A 17195-nucleotide genomic window follows, 5' to 3' on the forward strand; every position below is an offset into this window, starting at 1 on the left:
GAGCCTTACATTCTGGAAGGGTTAAGGCAGGAGGCACATCATTAGCTCCATCTGTGCGGTAGTCAGTGTGTGCTATTGTAAGACACTGAGGTTGCCCTTAATATTTCATGTGGGGCAACCTGTTCAAAGCAGCCACAAGAAGCCGGGGTGCCAGGCTCCTGTCCATTGGGGGGCTCTTGTGCTGGCTCATCCCCTCGCTACTTTGAACAGCTGGTTCCTTCTCACTCAGACCTGACTCAAATGTCACCTCATAGGAACCCCCTGAGGCGTCACCATATCACCCTCTGTCTTTTTTGAATTTCCTCTGGAGTGCCCTTGTCCTGCTGACTACTGACCTCAGCCACTTTAAGACTCATTGCAGACTCCTAACCATGGAAATAGAAAACTGCCCAGGAAGTCACAGCAGGTTGAGTACCAAGCAGGTGGACGCCATTATCTGCCCAGGCTGCTACCACAGAGTACTATGAACTAACTAAAGGGCTTAACGAACCTTTATTCTTTCTCCTGGTTTTAGAGGCAGAGAGTCTGTGAGTGAGAGGTTTCACGTAAAAGGTAATTTATTTTTTTTATTTTTTTTTTAGAGGCAGGGTTTCTCTGTGTAGTTTTGGTGCATGTCCTGGATCTCGCTCTGTAGACCAGGCTGGCCTTGAACTCACAGAGATCCTCCTGGCTCTGCCTCCCAAGTGCTGGGATTAAAGGCATGCACCACTACTGCCTGGCTTGTAAGAGGTAATCTTATCAGACCAGAGCCCTATAATTAAGACATCATTTAATAGCAACAATTTCCTCAGAAATAATATAGCCACATTAGGAGTTAGGGCTGTGTGCAAGAACCTAGGGCAGACCCTAGCACAGTAAACAGAATCTTCAGTTTAGTTTTGGTTGTCTATGGTCTCACAGTCAGAAGACAACAGAAGTATGGAGACTTCACATGTAGGTGTCTTGTTAAACAACTTCCCAGTAATAAGCAACCTGAGCAACAGGGTGAAGAGAAGAGATTTAATGGCTGTGGGTGATGCGTTCATTACCTGAGTGTATTTATAGACGAGAAGGAAGTGGCCCTATGGTCACAAGCTCTTGCCCAGTGGACTCTGCCATGTTGTCCATCCACTATCCCAAGTTTCCAGCAAATGAGCAATTTAATGAAGGACCAGTAACTCATCAGGGGGATGTTATGTATGGATGATTTTAGGGCACAGACTATGGATACCATAATATGAACAGATTCATACTGTTTTTCTGGTTATAGCTTTTATTTTCACTCTGTTGATGCAAATAATTTAGGTTTCCATTGATTTTTCTGAAGACAGAGTCTCATTATGTAAGTGAAGCTGGCATTGAACTCACACCCCTCGAACCCCATTCTTCTGAGTGCTGGGACTACAGATGTGTATGCCATGTCAGCTTAATCCCATTCTTTGATCTAAGTCCTGATGGTGCAACAGGCCCTGGCACCCAAGGGTGGCTTGCTGCAGTGTTACAATCTGGTGTTATTTCTTAAGGAGTTTAATGATGAGGCGTAAGCATCATCATTACATGTGTCTTAGGAGTATGGAAGGTGTTCACACTCTCACTGACCTGTCATTGATGTGAATGGGTCAGCAAGGCCGAGGGCCCTGTTCCTTACATCTTCAGGTCCTGTGGAAGTCTTGTTTTCTTTAAGTCAGCCACTACCTCCCCCATAGCCTGATAATTCTCCTGATGTGTGCTTCTCACTCTGTGCCTTGCCCGCCTAACGCCTATGTATCTTTTATGATTTCTGGGTTACATCCCCAGTACCACCATTTTCTGCTGTTACTCCTGCCGCAGAGCACAGATCCTATGTAGTTTCTGCTTGTGTGTTTATATGTACTTCCTGTGTTGTTGCAATGTTGTCAGACCACAAAGATAGGCAGTGCATATGTCTCGTCCTCTTTCGCTTGTCACTGGCCTGGCTGGTGCAAAGCTATCCACACAGGCCGCCATTCTGAGACCTGCTTGGTAAGAAGATGAGCCTGTTCTTCTCCTGCTTGGTAAGTGAACGGCAGGCATGCTTCACCACGCCCACCAGGTTATAGCAGTTAGCCTTTTCTTTTCTCACGGCAGCTCCCTTGGTTGACCAGGCCAGGCCTCGTCAGTACACTGCCTCACAGTTCTAGAATCCTGGCCATCGTTCCTCCATGGAGTGGCCTGGAGTGGGAGCAGCTTCCCTTTTAAACACGGATGTACTGTCTTGGGAGCGGCTTGCCATTCTGAACAGGTAGTTTCTGGGAGAGATACCCCTAGAGGTTTCCAGGAGCTCTGTGCAAGCCCTTGGGGAGGCTGGTACATGGAACAGATCATCACAAATTCTCCTCCTCCCTTCAACGCACTCGTTGGTGATAGAACTTTGCGACTTCTCCTCTCCTTGGCTCTGCTTTGGTGAAATTGGCACCAGCAAACTGCAAACCGAAGCTGGAGAGCACCTGTGCAGAGGGAGGCTTACCTATGAATGCCATGTGACTTTTGTGACAGAGCCGTAGCTGATCCTTGCAGGGTGAGAGGCCACTGGAGCAGAGACAAGCGATTGCAGCCCAGGGCCCTTTGACTGAACACGGAGCTACCCAGCTGCATGTGAAGGAGAGCTCTCCTGCACTCAGCAGCCAGCCACAGGGACGAGCCAGGCAGCTCCCGATCAGCACCACAGACTGCAACTCTGAAGAGTGAACTAAGTCTAACTAAGGTGTCGTGTGCGAGCTCACAGGACAAAAACCTTTGGATTTGGGAAAGTCGGTTCTGTGTCTGATAGCTTCAGCATCTGGAATCTTCCAGCCCTGTTTCTGTTGTCTATTCCCCGCCCCCGCCCTTCCCCCCCCCGCCCTTCCCCCCCCCCCCCCCCCCCCCCCCCCCGCTTTGTTGTTATTATTATTCATGCCGCCTTATCTCCTTGCATACTTGATTATTTATGTTATACACTGGATGTTACTGGGGGAAAAAAGGTTACAGAAAACATTTCAGGGCAGCACAGTCAGGAGACAGAGGGGACACCTGAGAGGAAAGCCTCCTCTCACTAGACTTGTCTGATTTCCACCTCTCCCTGGTCAATGCCCAGGAATTCTGCCATAACTGACCAGACTGTCTGCGAAAGGACAGTACTACTCTTTCTGACACATTTCCCTGTGGACGGATGAATCTCTCCCGCCCTCCTGTTCCTGAATAATCACTCAGAGGCTTAGTATTAATTACAAACTGTTTGGTCTATGGCTCAGGCTTCTTGCTAGCTAGTTCTTATATCTTAAATTAACCCGTTTTTATTAATCTATGTATCACCAATGGCCAGTGGCTTACCAGTACTCTCACATCTTGCTTCTTGGGTGGCTCACTGGCTCTTCCCCTACTCCACCCTCTTCTCCCTGTATCTCTGCTTATATTTCCCGCTTGGCTCTATTCTGCCTTGTCATAGGCAAACACAGCTTTATTTATTAACCAATAAGAGCAATACATATTCAGAATACAGAAAGACAACCCACAGCACTTTCTTAGTCGAGGCTGTTAATGCTTTGGGAACTATGACTTTTATCTAACCTGTTTATCACTAAAATTCCTTAGATTGGTTGTGTCCACCAGGACCCCTTCTCCACCTAGGGATCTGCACAAAGTACACAAAAATCTTTCAAGGCTGAAACTGGGGATAAGAAAAAGGCCTCCCCTACTATCTCAACCTAGTTGAAGATTTCATTAAAGCCCCAAAGCATGCAGCCTGTTACTTCTGAGGCACTCGGGGTACCTTCTCCTAACACCCACACTTGGCTTTCTTTGCGTAGGCCTTGACTTTCTGTTTACTTGATAAGCTTGCTAAGTTTGCTCCTTCTTGAGCTTTGTTCCTGGGCAGACTGACTGCACCACGCAGCAGCCTTGCCCACCCCAGGCTCCTCAGGCCACACTGCAGCAACCTTCAGTTCCATTTCCTGCTTCTGGTGACAAGCTGAGGTTGAGGGTTATATAATGTTCCTCCAGAGAGAATTACATTTGCTTAGGAAGGCACGTAGGCATGCTTATAATAAGAAATAATGTAGAATCAACCCAGCTCTATTTTGGAGATTGCTGGGATTTGAAGCTTAAGCAAGGCTTCACCTATGTCTGTGTAAACCTTGGGTTGAAGACACAGCCCAGCAGGCCCTCCATTGGAGTAATGGTGGCCTCACCAGCCCCCTTTCCCACTCTTGGTTGGCACTGACCCTCATCTTCTGTTCTTAGCCCATTCAAAATTATAAGAGATTTTGTTCAATTCTCAGTTACCACTTTAAAAATCTATGTATACCTCAGATGAAAAGCACAGAGGCACCTGTCTGGATCTGGGTTTTCCTTCTTTCTATCAGTTGCCTTGGTCTTGGTGTGTTATCACAGTGACAGAAAAGTTACTAATCCAAAGGGCATAACCCATCACTTTTGGTTTGCTAAATGTCCAGTCCTCACTCCTCTGCTGATTCCAAGGGGATTTTCTGGAAAGCTACACAAAGCACTATAGTTAAACATTCCCATGCAACAGATTTCACTGCTTTTTACTTTTCAAATCTATATGCAGCATGTTATTTTATAACATTTTTAATTAGAATTTTGTTTGTTAATTTATAAGACTTAATCATGTTTATTTTATGTGTATGAGGTTTTGTCTGTATCACTTGTGTGCCTGGTGCCCATGGAGGCCCATAGATGGCTTCAGATCTTCTGGAGCTGGAGTTACAGAAAGTCATGAGCAGCCATATGGGTTCTAAGAATCAAAACCTAGGTCACCTGGAAGAGCAACCAGTGCTCTTATCTGTTGTTGGATATATGATCACACTTTGAACCCTGAGTTTGTGTTTGCATTAAATAAAATCAACCTTGGGTCAGGAAGTGGAGCCAGCAACTAGTTGACAGAAAGTCATCATAGAGAGTCAGAGGGGATCTGGAAGATGGCTAGAGAGACGCACAGGAAGGAGGAGGGACTTTGAGGGTGTGTGGTAGTCCTTTATGGTTTAGAGCTATAGAAGAGACCTCTCTCTTTCTGAGACTCTGGTGAAGAGGGAAGGTCAATTAGTTGAGGACAACTTCTCTGAGCTAACAGGTTTTCACCGCAGCCTCTGACTCCCAGGTCTTTATTGGTGAATAGAATGATAGAGATTTAGTTAAAAACTACATTTGGTGGCAGCAGCAAGAGGCAGACCCAGCAGGATGCAGAAGTCCCTCAGGGCCACTGCCTGAGAAGCAGGCAGTAACTGTGGAGCTGTAGTTACTGGCTGAAATAGCAGTAGATTCTGCAGCTGTGGAGCCGGTGCTAAAACAACACGTAAACACTGAGCCATCTCTCCATCCCCTAATGAGGATTTAATGAACACAGATCTGTGTTTGTTAGGACAAGACTAAATAGTTCATTTCATTATTTCCCTTTAATATATATTTCTTTCTGCAGTGTAATACTTTTTACTTTTGCAAAATATTTTATATTTGCAAAAACATTATGCCTACATGCATGTCTGTGTGCAGGGAAGGCCAGAGTAGATCCCCTGGAATTAGAGTTCCAACTAGTTCTAGGTGTGAGGGCTAGGAATCAATCTCAGGTCCTCTATAAGAGCAGCAAGTGATCTTAACCACTAAGACACCTCTCCAGCCCCATATATTCTCTTTCTCCCCTTTTGTTTCTCAAGACAGGGTTTCTCTGTGTAGCTTTGTGCCTTTCCTGGAACTCACTCTGTAGCCCAGGCTGACCTTGAACTCACAGAGATCCACCTGGCTCTGCCTCCCGAGTGCTGGGATTACAGGTATGTGCCACCACTGCCTGACTCAGCCCCATATATTCTTAACATGACTATATACCATTACTTACTGATTCTTCTGCTAATGAGTATTTGGGTAGTTTCCAATTTGGGGACTATTATGAACCAGGCTGGGAACTTTCTTGTCTATTACTTTGGTTTGTATACAATCAACACTGCGTTGCTACTTTAGTTTTGGTTATGGAAAGAGTTCACAATCACTAACATTCCTGTCTCAGTTCTTATGGGATGCTACGACAGAGGAATACATTAGGTAGCTTGTAAAACATGGATATTTCTTTCTCTCTATTCTGGACAGAGGTCAGGCCCAGAGAGGTGGCCGCCACTCAAGTCAAGACCCAGTAGCATATGGCTCATGCAGTTCTGGTGTCTGGAAGTCTAAAGCAGGGTACCAGCGTGGTTGGGCTCTGGTGAGGATCCTCTTCCAAGTTGCTGACTGCAATCATTTTGTTGCTTGTCATGTGATATAAAGACATCAAGAAAGCTCTGGAGTTGCTTTGATAAGGGCACTAATTCTACTCACAAGGCATCTACCCTCACGGTCTAATTACTCTCAGAGTTCCACCTCTGACTCCATTGTCATGGGGAGTAGGATATCCATATGCACAGTCGTGAAGGGGACACAAATGTGTAGTCTAGGAGACCCCCTTCAAGTCAAGAATTGCTCATTTGTATATGACAAAGAAAAGACTGGGCACTACTCCACAACCACAGTCAACGTGGCTTCGGAATCCTACACTGGTAAAGTGACTATCCAAAATTCAGCCTCTCTTATTTAGCCTTCTAACTTCATTTTTCTTCATTTTATAGATGAGAGAACTGAGGTTCAGAGAGCTCAAGCATCACACTCAAAACTGCATGAGCTTAGGATGACAAGATAATTCAGTGGCTGAGGTGTTTGCTGCAAGGCTGGTAACCTGAATTGGATCTCTGGGATCCACAGAGTGGAAGGAGATAATAGATTCCTACAAGTTGTCCTCTGATCTCCACTCACCTATACACATACGTACACATGCAAAGAATAAATAATAAATAAATAAGTGTAATAAAAATAACAACAAACCTACACAGGCACAGGTAGCTACAGTGGAGCCCAAAGGCTCTAGCTGCTAAGACAGAACTCTTTGTCACTAAGCTATTTTGTCTTTCTGTATCATCCTTCTGGCCATGCCAGAAGAGCACATCTTTCTTACCCACATCTAAGTGGGCCTCAGCTCACCATCTTAAGTTTAAGCCTCTCTCTCTCTCTCTCTTTTAAAAAAAATATTTGTTTGGCTGAGTGGTGGTGGCACATGCCTCTAATCCCAGCACTTGGGAGGCAGAGGCAGAGGCAGAGGCAGAGGCAGAGGCAGAGGCAGAGGCAGGTGGATCTCTTTGAATTCGAGGCCAGCCTGGTTTACAGAGTGAGTTCTAGGACAGCCAGGGATACACAGAGAAATCCTGTCTCAAAAAACAAAACAAAACAAAAAACAGGTTTATTTTATGTGCATGAGTGTTTTGCCTGCGGAGTGTATATGTGTATCACCTGTGTGCAGTTCTCACAGAGGCCAGAAGAGGGTGTTTGGACCCCCTTGAACTGGAGTTACGGAAGGGTATGAGTCGCCATGTGGGTGCAGGGAACTGAACCCTGGTCCCCTGCAAAAGCAGGAAGTGCTCTTCACCACTGAGTCCTCTCTCCAGTTCCCAGTTTAATCCTCTGCTGACTGCACATCTCCTTGCAGCTACATAGCCTCTTCTATTATTTCCATGGTTTCTGAGGCATTGCCTCATCACAGCACCTCTGCCCCGCCTTGTCTGACGATGTTATCCACCCACACTGAGGTCATTATGACATCTCTGCTGCCAAACCCGTTGGATGCCTTTGGTTATCGCATGAGCTGTGTCTGTCTCCTCTGAGCAGGTCCAGCATGGCAGCTCACTCTCTCTGAACTGTGTCATCTTCTGGCTTGAATGTCTTCTCACGGTCCTCATCTTGTCCCCTCTACTCAACTGTTCTGCTCTCTGAATCCTTTTCTATGACCTTTAAACAGTGAAGTGACTCTGACCTCATCCCTGGGCTCTTTTCTATCTTAATCCCATGCCTTTCCCCAGAATCAGTTCACCTTCCCAATGGCACACTTGCCATCTGGACTTGGAGGATCCATATGTGGACCTCTAGCTTGGCTCCGGCTTTTGAGGTACAGGTTTGTTCATCAAACTGCCCACTCCACTTTTCTACTTGGTGTTTCCTGAGAATGTAATATTCTTTTCTGAAATCAACTTATAATTTCTCCCACCCCCAACTTGGTCCTTCCCCTGCTGGGAAAGAGAACCTATGAGTTGTCTAAATGAAAAAGTCATCTTTGACACCTTCTGATTTCTAGCCACGAATCATTGTTTGATTAGTCTAATTAATCTAATCATTCACTAAGATTTTATAAAAATTTCTTCTAATTTTCCCTCAAATGCCTTCATGTCTCCAAGTCTAGGCCTTATTTATGTCAGTCCTGGATATGTTAAGTCACTTCCTGAAGGGCTTTTTAATATCCTTCTGCATTCTTCAGATTGCAGCTGCGTGATAAGTCAAATTGCAAATTCAAATTGCAAATACAATCTTAATTCTTCATTATTTTTGAAACAGAGTCTCACTATGCAGCCCCAGCTAGCCTGGAATTTGCCATGTAGAACAGACTGGTCTTGAATTTACAGGAACTGTCCCTACCTCTGTCTTTCCAGTGATGGGATTTAATATATGACTAACCCACCTGGCCCCAAACTCAATTATTTTCCTAACTTGAAACTAAACATTGGCCTCTTATGATAACAAAGTTGAAACAAATGGACACAAGTTGTGATACCTTGCAGGAGCTGGCTCAGCTCTTCAGCCTCTCCTTCCTTGGTCTATGCACCATGACCACACTAGTTAACTACCTGACCCCTGAACCTGCCTCCGTCTCCATGCCCATGACCCTCCCCATCAGCACCTTATCTCTATTGCCTCCACCCTGAACCTCTGTGGACTTCCACTCAGACTTTTCTTCCTTCGAGGAGACCAGGACGGCTTGTTGTACACCTGAGAGCTTTCACAGCTGCTTTTGCAGCGTCTCTGTGACTGTAATTATGTAGTTGTATAGGCAGCTGCTTAGAAACACCCTCCCTAACAGAAACTGAAGCTCCATGAGGGCAAAAGACCACCCGAGTGTGTGGTTGCCTGACCCTGTTCCCAGCACTTGGCACTGTCTTTTGCTTCAGTACAAACTAGAAAGACCTATCTCCTCCCTCTTGCCCTCCTTCCACTCCTGGAAACCTTCTCCTTCCCAACAGTCTCCCCACCTCCTCTCTAACTAACTCTGTTTAATTAGAGTTAGTTACGTACACATGGTTTGAGTATTCTCTGGATTATGGGCAGTATACCAGTGGTTGCACCACTGAGGAACATGTCTTCTCCCCTAGCAACCATTAACTGACAATAGCCTTTCAGTCACGGCCTGGGAGCTCATGAGCCAGTCTCCTATCAATGCAGGAATGCTGACAGACGTGTCTCATGAAGATCTTGGGCATGCAACCACAGCTATGAAGCTATGCGTGCAATGGCCACGTCCCAGACAGAAGACAGCATTCCACAGCCCTCTTCCTCAGTATCCAGCTCTGACATCTTCCTGCACCCTCTTTCACGATGTTCCCAGAGCCTTCTGGAGGGGAGGGTAATATAGATATGCTATTTCAGAGCAAGTACTCACTTAATGGTATCACTTTTTCCAATTGTAAGTTTCTGTATTAACCACCACTCGATTAGAAAAGAAATTTCTTTGATCAGTACTTTGAGAATAGCACTAATCCATGGGTATAAACATAAACATTTAGAATGTAGTTTGATGTATCTCTTTAGTGAAATAACAGAACTAGGTTTCCCCCTACTACACTCTGTGACTTCTCTAGTCAAAGGCTTTTGACCAGGTTTACAGTGCCAGGCCTGAGTTCCCTCCTGAGGAGCCTCCAAGTCCAATCCAAAAGTGATTGGTTACCCCCTTAATACTCATTCCACTATTACACCGGTGGACACATTTTTGTCTGGGAGATGAGTACTGTAAAATGCAGAGTTCACCACTGGGTAAGATTATTGATGACATTTTTTTCTCCAGTGGCCAGCATAGTATCTTCCAGCACTGAAAGTTAGTCAGTGGAGGGGAAGTTTTCAAATTGGTTCCAGGTCGATTTATCTACCTGCAACTACAATGTTCCATGTCTTCAGCAATAGTGTCAGACCACGTAGTGCTGGTTGGTAAACAAGAGCCATGGATAACAGCAACTTGTATCGTTTCAGGAGCCTCTGGGTCCTCTCTGACCAGTGATGTACAAGGAACTGGAATTTTTGTTTAATAACCCATGGTTTCTGGGAGCACTATTATCCATTCAGGATACCTCTGTTTACATTCTCTTTTTGAAAATAATTATGGGGCTGGAGAGATGGCTCAGTGGTTAAGAGAACTGACTGCTCTTCCAGAGGTCCTGAGTTCAATTCCCAGCAACCACATGATGGCTCACAACCATCTGTGCCCTCTTCTGGCTTGCAAAGACACATGCAGGCAGAACACTGTATATGTAATAAATAAATAAATCTTTAATGGGTTGGGGATTTAGCTCAGTGGTAGAGCGCTTGCCTAGCAAGCACAAGGCCCTGGGTTCGATCCCCAGCTCAAAAAAAAAAAAACAAACAAACAAAACCAAACTTATAGCCGGGTGGTAGTGGCACATGCCTTTAATCCCAGCACTCAGGAGGCAGAGCCAGGTGGATCTCTGTGAGTTCGAGACCAGCCTGGGCTACCAAAAATGAGTTCCAGGAAAGGCGAAAAGCTACACAGAGAAACACTGTCTCGAAAAACCAAAAAAAAAAAAAAAAAAAAAAAAAAGAAAAAGGAAATAATTATATTTTAAAATTAGTTTACAAAGTAGCAGGTTTCCACAGAGCTTTTCATATGTCCCCAGTCTTGGTTCTCCCTCTCTCTACCCCCTTTTCAATCCACGCCCCCATCTTCCAGCCTAAACCCTTCTCCCCTTCTCTATCCCCCACTGCCGTCCTCTTGCAGAGGTTGAATGAGAATGGTCTCCACAGGCTCGTACACTTAAACACTTGGTCTCCAGTTGGTGGCGCTGTTTGGGACCGATCAGGAGATGTGCACCATCCGAGGATCTGTCACTGGGGGAGGACTTTGAGATGGTAAAGGCCTGAATCATTCCCAGGTAGCTCTCTGCCTTGTGTTTGTGGATCACGATGTAGCTCTCAGCTGCTGCCAGCCTGTCTGCTGTCATGCTCTTTGTCGTGATAGTTGTGGACTCTGAAACTGGGAGCCCCAAATGAGATGCTTTAGTTTATAAGTTGTCTTGGCCATGATATCTTATCATAGCAATAAAAAAGTAACTAAAGCACCCAACTTAAACCTTTAACCTCCAGTATCCCTGCCTCTATTTTTGTATCACATGTGTCTTACTACCTGCACCCGACCTTCAAAGCCTATTACATCTCTCACGGGCCCTTTCTAATTCCCTGATTTCTGCAGACATGCCAAATTAACACATAAATTTAAAATTGGAAACTAGTATCTACAATGAGGGAGGGAACCAGTTCCTTTCATTTACTTGCAAATTTCATGTTTACTTTACAGCTGAACAAAATTCCATTGGGCACACCTCCACATTTGCATCATCCACCTATCAGTTCATAGACATCTGGACTGATTGCACTTCCTGACTCTTGTGAACAGAGCAGCAGTGAATATGTATACTCAAATGTATATGTCTCTGCAAATATCTCTGCAGTAGGATATAGATTCTTTTGTGTATATGCCCAAGAGTAAAAGAGCTGGATCACATGACAGTTTATTTTTAAGATTTTTGAGAAATCTCTGCACTGACTTCCACAGAGAATTTATATTCCCAATGGTTGATGAGGGTTCTCTATCTCCCACATCCTCACCAATATCTATTGTCATTTGTTTTATTGATGGCAGCCATTCTGACTGCGTGAGACAGAATCTTGGAGTCCTTTGAACTGGCACTTCCCCAATGCAGCCAGACATTACCAACAACAGCCAACAGCCTCAGCAGAGCGCCGACCCTGCCATGGTCATGGGGTCCTATGTCCCGTATTCCCCTTTGCGCCCATCATATGCCATTGACTTTTCTTTGTTCTGATGTGATATTTTATGTCTTCATCCTTTGAACTGGATACAGGATCACAGAGACTAGTAGTTCTCTCTCCTTAGGACACTGGGAGAATTAAATGGCGCAGTACGTGCCACAGACCTAGTATAGTGCTAGTTTTATTTCCTTTTATTCTTAGAGGAAAAAGGAATAATAGATTTATTACAATGGATTATTATTTATAGGAATGAAACATTTGTATGTTTTTGGCAGCTTCACATGGCCGGTTTATCTCTCTTCTCCCTCTCAAGTAGAGAGGACACTAGACTGTTCCTTCTCAACCCCTCACAACAGAGTGTAGTAATACAGATGAACAGGAGGGGGCAGCAAGCCGCTGGATTAAAACCTCAGCACATAGGACTGGACCAGAGTAGTACCAGTGAAAAGTGAAAGCTCGCCCTTAACTATAATGTCCTATTCTATGGGAGGGAGGTACTGTGGGGAGTTACTCTGGAGGGTAGCTGCAGCCCTGTCCCACACGTCTGCCTTAAGGAGAGCAGAAGACCGGCCCCTCAAACGCTGCTCTCTGTGCCCCAGCTCTCACGGACACCCTTCGCGCTTGTGATGAGCGTTTTTCCTCGGGTGAGAGGCCGATTTGGTAGCCTGCACTTGGAAGTGCTGCCTTAGGAAGGGCTTTAACCTGGTGTCTTGTTTCGGGGGCACCCAGGAGAGTCCCAAGCCTAGGGACTTGTTTCCCTGCAACACCTGCGGAGCTTCTGTCGAAGTGTAACTCTCTGTACTCCCTCGAGGCCAGGGACTATACCATCATCTTTATGACTCGGTAGTTTGCAGCAGAGTGTCCTAGTGAGGCCGGACTAAACTGCGCCAAGGGCAGAAGCTGGGAAAAGAGGGCGTTAGGACCACATTGTTCTTGAACAGTGGGACTCTCCTGTTATGACCTGTTAGTGAACCGGCTTTAATAAAAAACGGCCGGTTTTTTCTTTTCTCAGTTTAAATTTTCCTGTTTGTGAGCATTTAGCACAGAAGTACTATATTTACATTTCCCCCACCTCCCCCTCTTCCACCTCCAACGTCTCCCTTGTTCCTACCTACTCTCCTGAATTTGTGACCCCTTCTCCTATAATTATTGTTACATAAACTCTCTCTCTCTCTCTCTCTCTCTCTCTCTCTCTCTCTCTCACACACACACACACACACACACACACACACACACACACACACACACACACGAGAGTGAGAGAGAGAAAGAGAGAGAACCTACTGAGTCCGTTTAGTGTTGTTTGTATGCACAGGTGTTACGGGCTGACCACTGGGATTGGAGAACATCAGGGTCCCTGGAGAAAGCTGACTCTTCCCCTCAAAGCAGCCGTTGACTGATTAGGATTGTGATGTCTTCTTGGCTGTTTCCTTGATCAGAATGAAAGGATTTTATCTCTTCAGGGTAATTTTTGGTTTGAAGCCTTTTTTGTCAGATAGGATGATAGTGGTGCCCGCTTTTCCCAGGTACGATCTCTCATCCTTTCACTCTGAGTTAGTTCTTATCCTCGAAGGTCAAATGAATTTCTTGTAGACGACACAAAGATGGGTTTTGTTTCTCAAGCCAATCAACAGACCTGTGCTTTTTGGTCGGGGAGTTGAGACCACTGATATCCAAAACTGTCTCTGAAAAGTGTGTGTTGAATGCTGTCACGTTGTTGTTGGTTTTCCTGTTTGGGTTCTTAGTTCTGTTTTGTGTTTCAGCACTTATAGATTCTTTTTCTTTCTGTGGCCTCTTGCTTTTACTTACTCTTCTCTTTGACCCTCAGTTGGTGCCTCTGCCTGGGGAGGTTACGGTCCCTTAGAGGAGCCTTGCTGGAGGAAGTGCACCACTGGGGTTGCTTTGAGAGCCCATGGCCTGCCTCACTTTCAGTTCGCTCTCTCTGCTTCCTGTTTGTGGGTGAGGATGGGCTTTCTCTTATCCTCTTGCTCTGGCCGCCTCATGCCACTCCTCCTCTGCCATTGGGGACTCTTTCCCTCCAGAACTGTAAACCCAGAGCAAACTTGTCACTATCCAAGTTGCTTTTGGTCATGGTATTTTATCATAGCAACAGAGCAGTAACTAATACAGTCTTCACCATTTCATTCAGCCTCACACTTGTGTTTTCTCATACTTTTATCAGGAATGTATTCCTCTTTTCTTTAAGTTCATTCAAGTAGTTCATGTTCTCTTTCAAATTCTTGAATTCTTTAATCATGTTTATAATTTTTCTTTTAAATTCTGTATCCTGGAGTTCATCTGGGTAATTCTCACTGAAAAACAATCCTATAGGACTAGTGGGTGTTAGTGGTGAGGGACATACTATCTTGGTCTTGCATATTGTGTTTTGTGTGATGTGACATGTGCATAGGGGCTTACTTCATTGGCTATGTGTCTGAAATGACAATCTAGCTGCCTCTGTTCAGTGGAAGTTTTGCTGTTTCTCAGACTTGGTGTATCTCAGATGAGAAATGAAGGTTTGTAGGTCAGTCCTTTGTGTGTTCAGTGCTAATTTTTGATTGGAGATACAGAGTTGATTCCAATTCAGTGCTAACTGGGAAAGCCTGCAGATGTGGCTCTGGACTCGGTCCAAGCATAGAAGGGCAGTGACTGAGAGAGCAGATGCGTGTGACTCCCAGCTGAGCAAGAAGGGGTAGTGTGGAGTAGACTCACCATGAGAGCAAGTGTGGGTTCAATCTGGGAGTGGAGGGACACAGGCAAGGGTCTGGAATGACTATCGCCAGGTGTGTGCACAGAGGTTGGACTCCTGGTTGCCTGAGCATGGAGTTTGCAAGTGAAAAGGATCTAGGGAATTCACCCAGTGGGCACATATAGTGACCCAACTGAGCATAAGGGGCAGTGTGGGAGAAGGTCTGAGTGTGACAAGGTGGTGTGGATGGCATGGATGGGAGTTTGGAGCAATTAACATGTAGATGCTATGGTGGATGGGTCTGGGTCTGTTGTAATATTTTCTTTATCAAAAAAGTAGTTCAGCTGGGCGGTGGTGGCACACGCCTGTAATCCCAGCACTGGGGAGGCAGAGGCAGGTGGATCTCTGTGAGTTCAAGGCCAGCCTGGTCTACAGAGCTAGTCCAGGACAAGCTCCAAAGCTACAGGGAAACCCTGTCTCGAAAAAAACAAAACAAAACAAAAAAAGTAGTTCAGGTTCATAATGGGGGGTGGTGGCAAAAAGAACATCTGACAGGCTAATGATATCATTCACCAATACTGATAAGGGGAATATCAAATTCTTTCCACACTGTGCCAGGGCATAATATTCAAATGCAGGAGTCCTTGTGCATACCTATGTATGGTGTGTACATTTATGGAATGTGGACCATAGTGGTAGCCTGTTAATGATGATACTGTCTTTAGCTAACTACCCTCTTTTGGGGGGAAATTAAGGTGTTTCTGAATGTTTGCATTATTAAAGAGCTGTCTGGAGATTATCTGTGTAGCTAAGTCTTAGCCTACATATTTAAGAGTGCTTTAGGATAAATTCCCAGAGGAAGGCTTTTTGGGTGATGGGTAATTCACACTGTCACCAACAGTGACAGTGCCCTGAGTCGGGTGACAAGTTTTAATTAAACATCACACCAGAAAGCTGTGATTTTGTCTCGGCACTGTCATCACTGCTCACAACATTTGGTGAACCCTGTGTTTGGTGATCCCAGCTGTGACTCACACAGGAAAATAAACCGTCATCTCCCATGCTGCCTTTGATCTTTGACTCTTCTGGAAAACCTAATCTACCATGAAAGCTACCGTGGAGGATGTTCATGCCCACGTGTCAGCAGCTCCAGGGGGGAGAACGAAGTAGTGACAATCAGAAAATGTCACTGTCCCAGGGTCAGCTCTTCGTGTGTATGTTCTGACGGGATTCTCAAGAAGGCGATGTCCCCATTCTTTCCCACCGTGCAGGTGTGCCACCCGATTGTTTACCCCAAGGGTACTCATGACTCCTCCAGCAATCATTTCTTCGGGCCATTTTGGAGACAAGAGCTCACCAGGACGCTCCCTGGTGTAAGCTGTCGGCACAGTGGCCGAGCTTCAGTGGCCTTCACCTCCTGGAGCCCCACTTCCTTTAGACCTTAAAGAACTACATACACGAAGAATGAACATTTAGAAGCTTGAAAAGCTGGGGCTTCGTGACAGAGTGAGAAAACAGCCTCCGGCTGTGCCTTAATTTTTGCACGGAGGGCCAAGAGTGGCTCCTGATGGGTGGAAGCAGGGCTGCAGATCGCAGTTTTGGCCTGTGCTCCTGGGCTCGCCTGGAGAGTGCTGGCAAAGAGCTGATTGGGTTTCTGAGGGAAGAGGCTAATACCAGCCCAGGCCACGCCCTCGGTGCTGTCATTTATCTTACTGCACCAGGTAGACATCCTCAGGAGCTCCTCGGGATTTTAAACAGAGCTTCAGCTTGTTCTTCAAGACCCTTTACCACATGACCTTAACCCTACTTTTCCAGCCTCACTAGAAATCCGGAGAATGTGGCTGGACCACCTCGAGAAAACAGCAGTAAGGGCAGGGGGACAGTGAGGCTCTGGGACCTCAGGGAGGATCAGGGTCTTCCCTTTCATACTTCCTGCAACCTGCTGGCATGTCCTGTTGCATGCTGCCAGAGGGGGAAAAATGTCACAGCTTCCCCCGCACATCCCAATACATCGGTGTGGGAAGATGCACTACCTGGCTCTGTGGAACTAGGCAAGGAAGTGGCCACACTGGGCCTCGGTTTGCTCATGTGTAGACCAGGCTGATGCTGATGTTCCTTCCCAGGGCTGTTGGGATGACTGAATGGGATGATGAACATATTGTTCAAATTGTCATAGCGATGGATATTGTTACCGAGAAGAGCCTGGCATGTGCTAGGCACACAGTGGACAGGGAGCAGACCAGTAAAAATGGTGGCTGAAGAGACTCCAAGGTGTGAACGGGTGCAGGCCACTGACAAAGGAGTCTCTCAAGGCTGGGTTCACAGGTCTCAACGTTGTGACAAGGTACACTGCAGTCTCCGTGGAGGGTGCTGCGGTGATAGCCTCCTCATGCCTTCTGTCCCCACTCTATAATCTCCAGCCCGCATGCCCCGCTCCAAAGTTCAGTCCAAGCAAAAACACCGAAAGCAAGTGGCGGCCTGCCAGGTAACAAAGCCAGAGGCAGAGCGTGGAACCGCTCAGCACAAATGCTGGTCGATAGTGTTGCAGCTGCCCTTGTAACAGCAAATAGCTGTCAGTAGAGGATTGACGGAATCTTTGTTCCTGGCACACGAA

The sequence above is a fragment of the Onychomys torridus genome, chromosome 6, assembly GCF_903995425.1.
Source record: "Onychomys torridus chromosome 6, mOncTor1.1, whole genome shotgun sequence".
Taxonomy (NCBI): domain Eukaryota; kingdom Metazoa; phylum Chordata; class Mammalia; order Rodentia; family Cricetidae; genus Onychomys; species Onychomys torridus.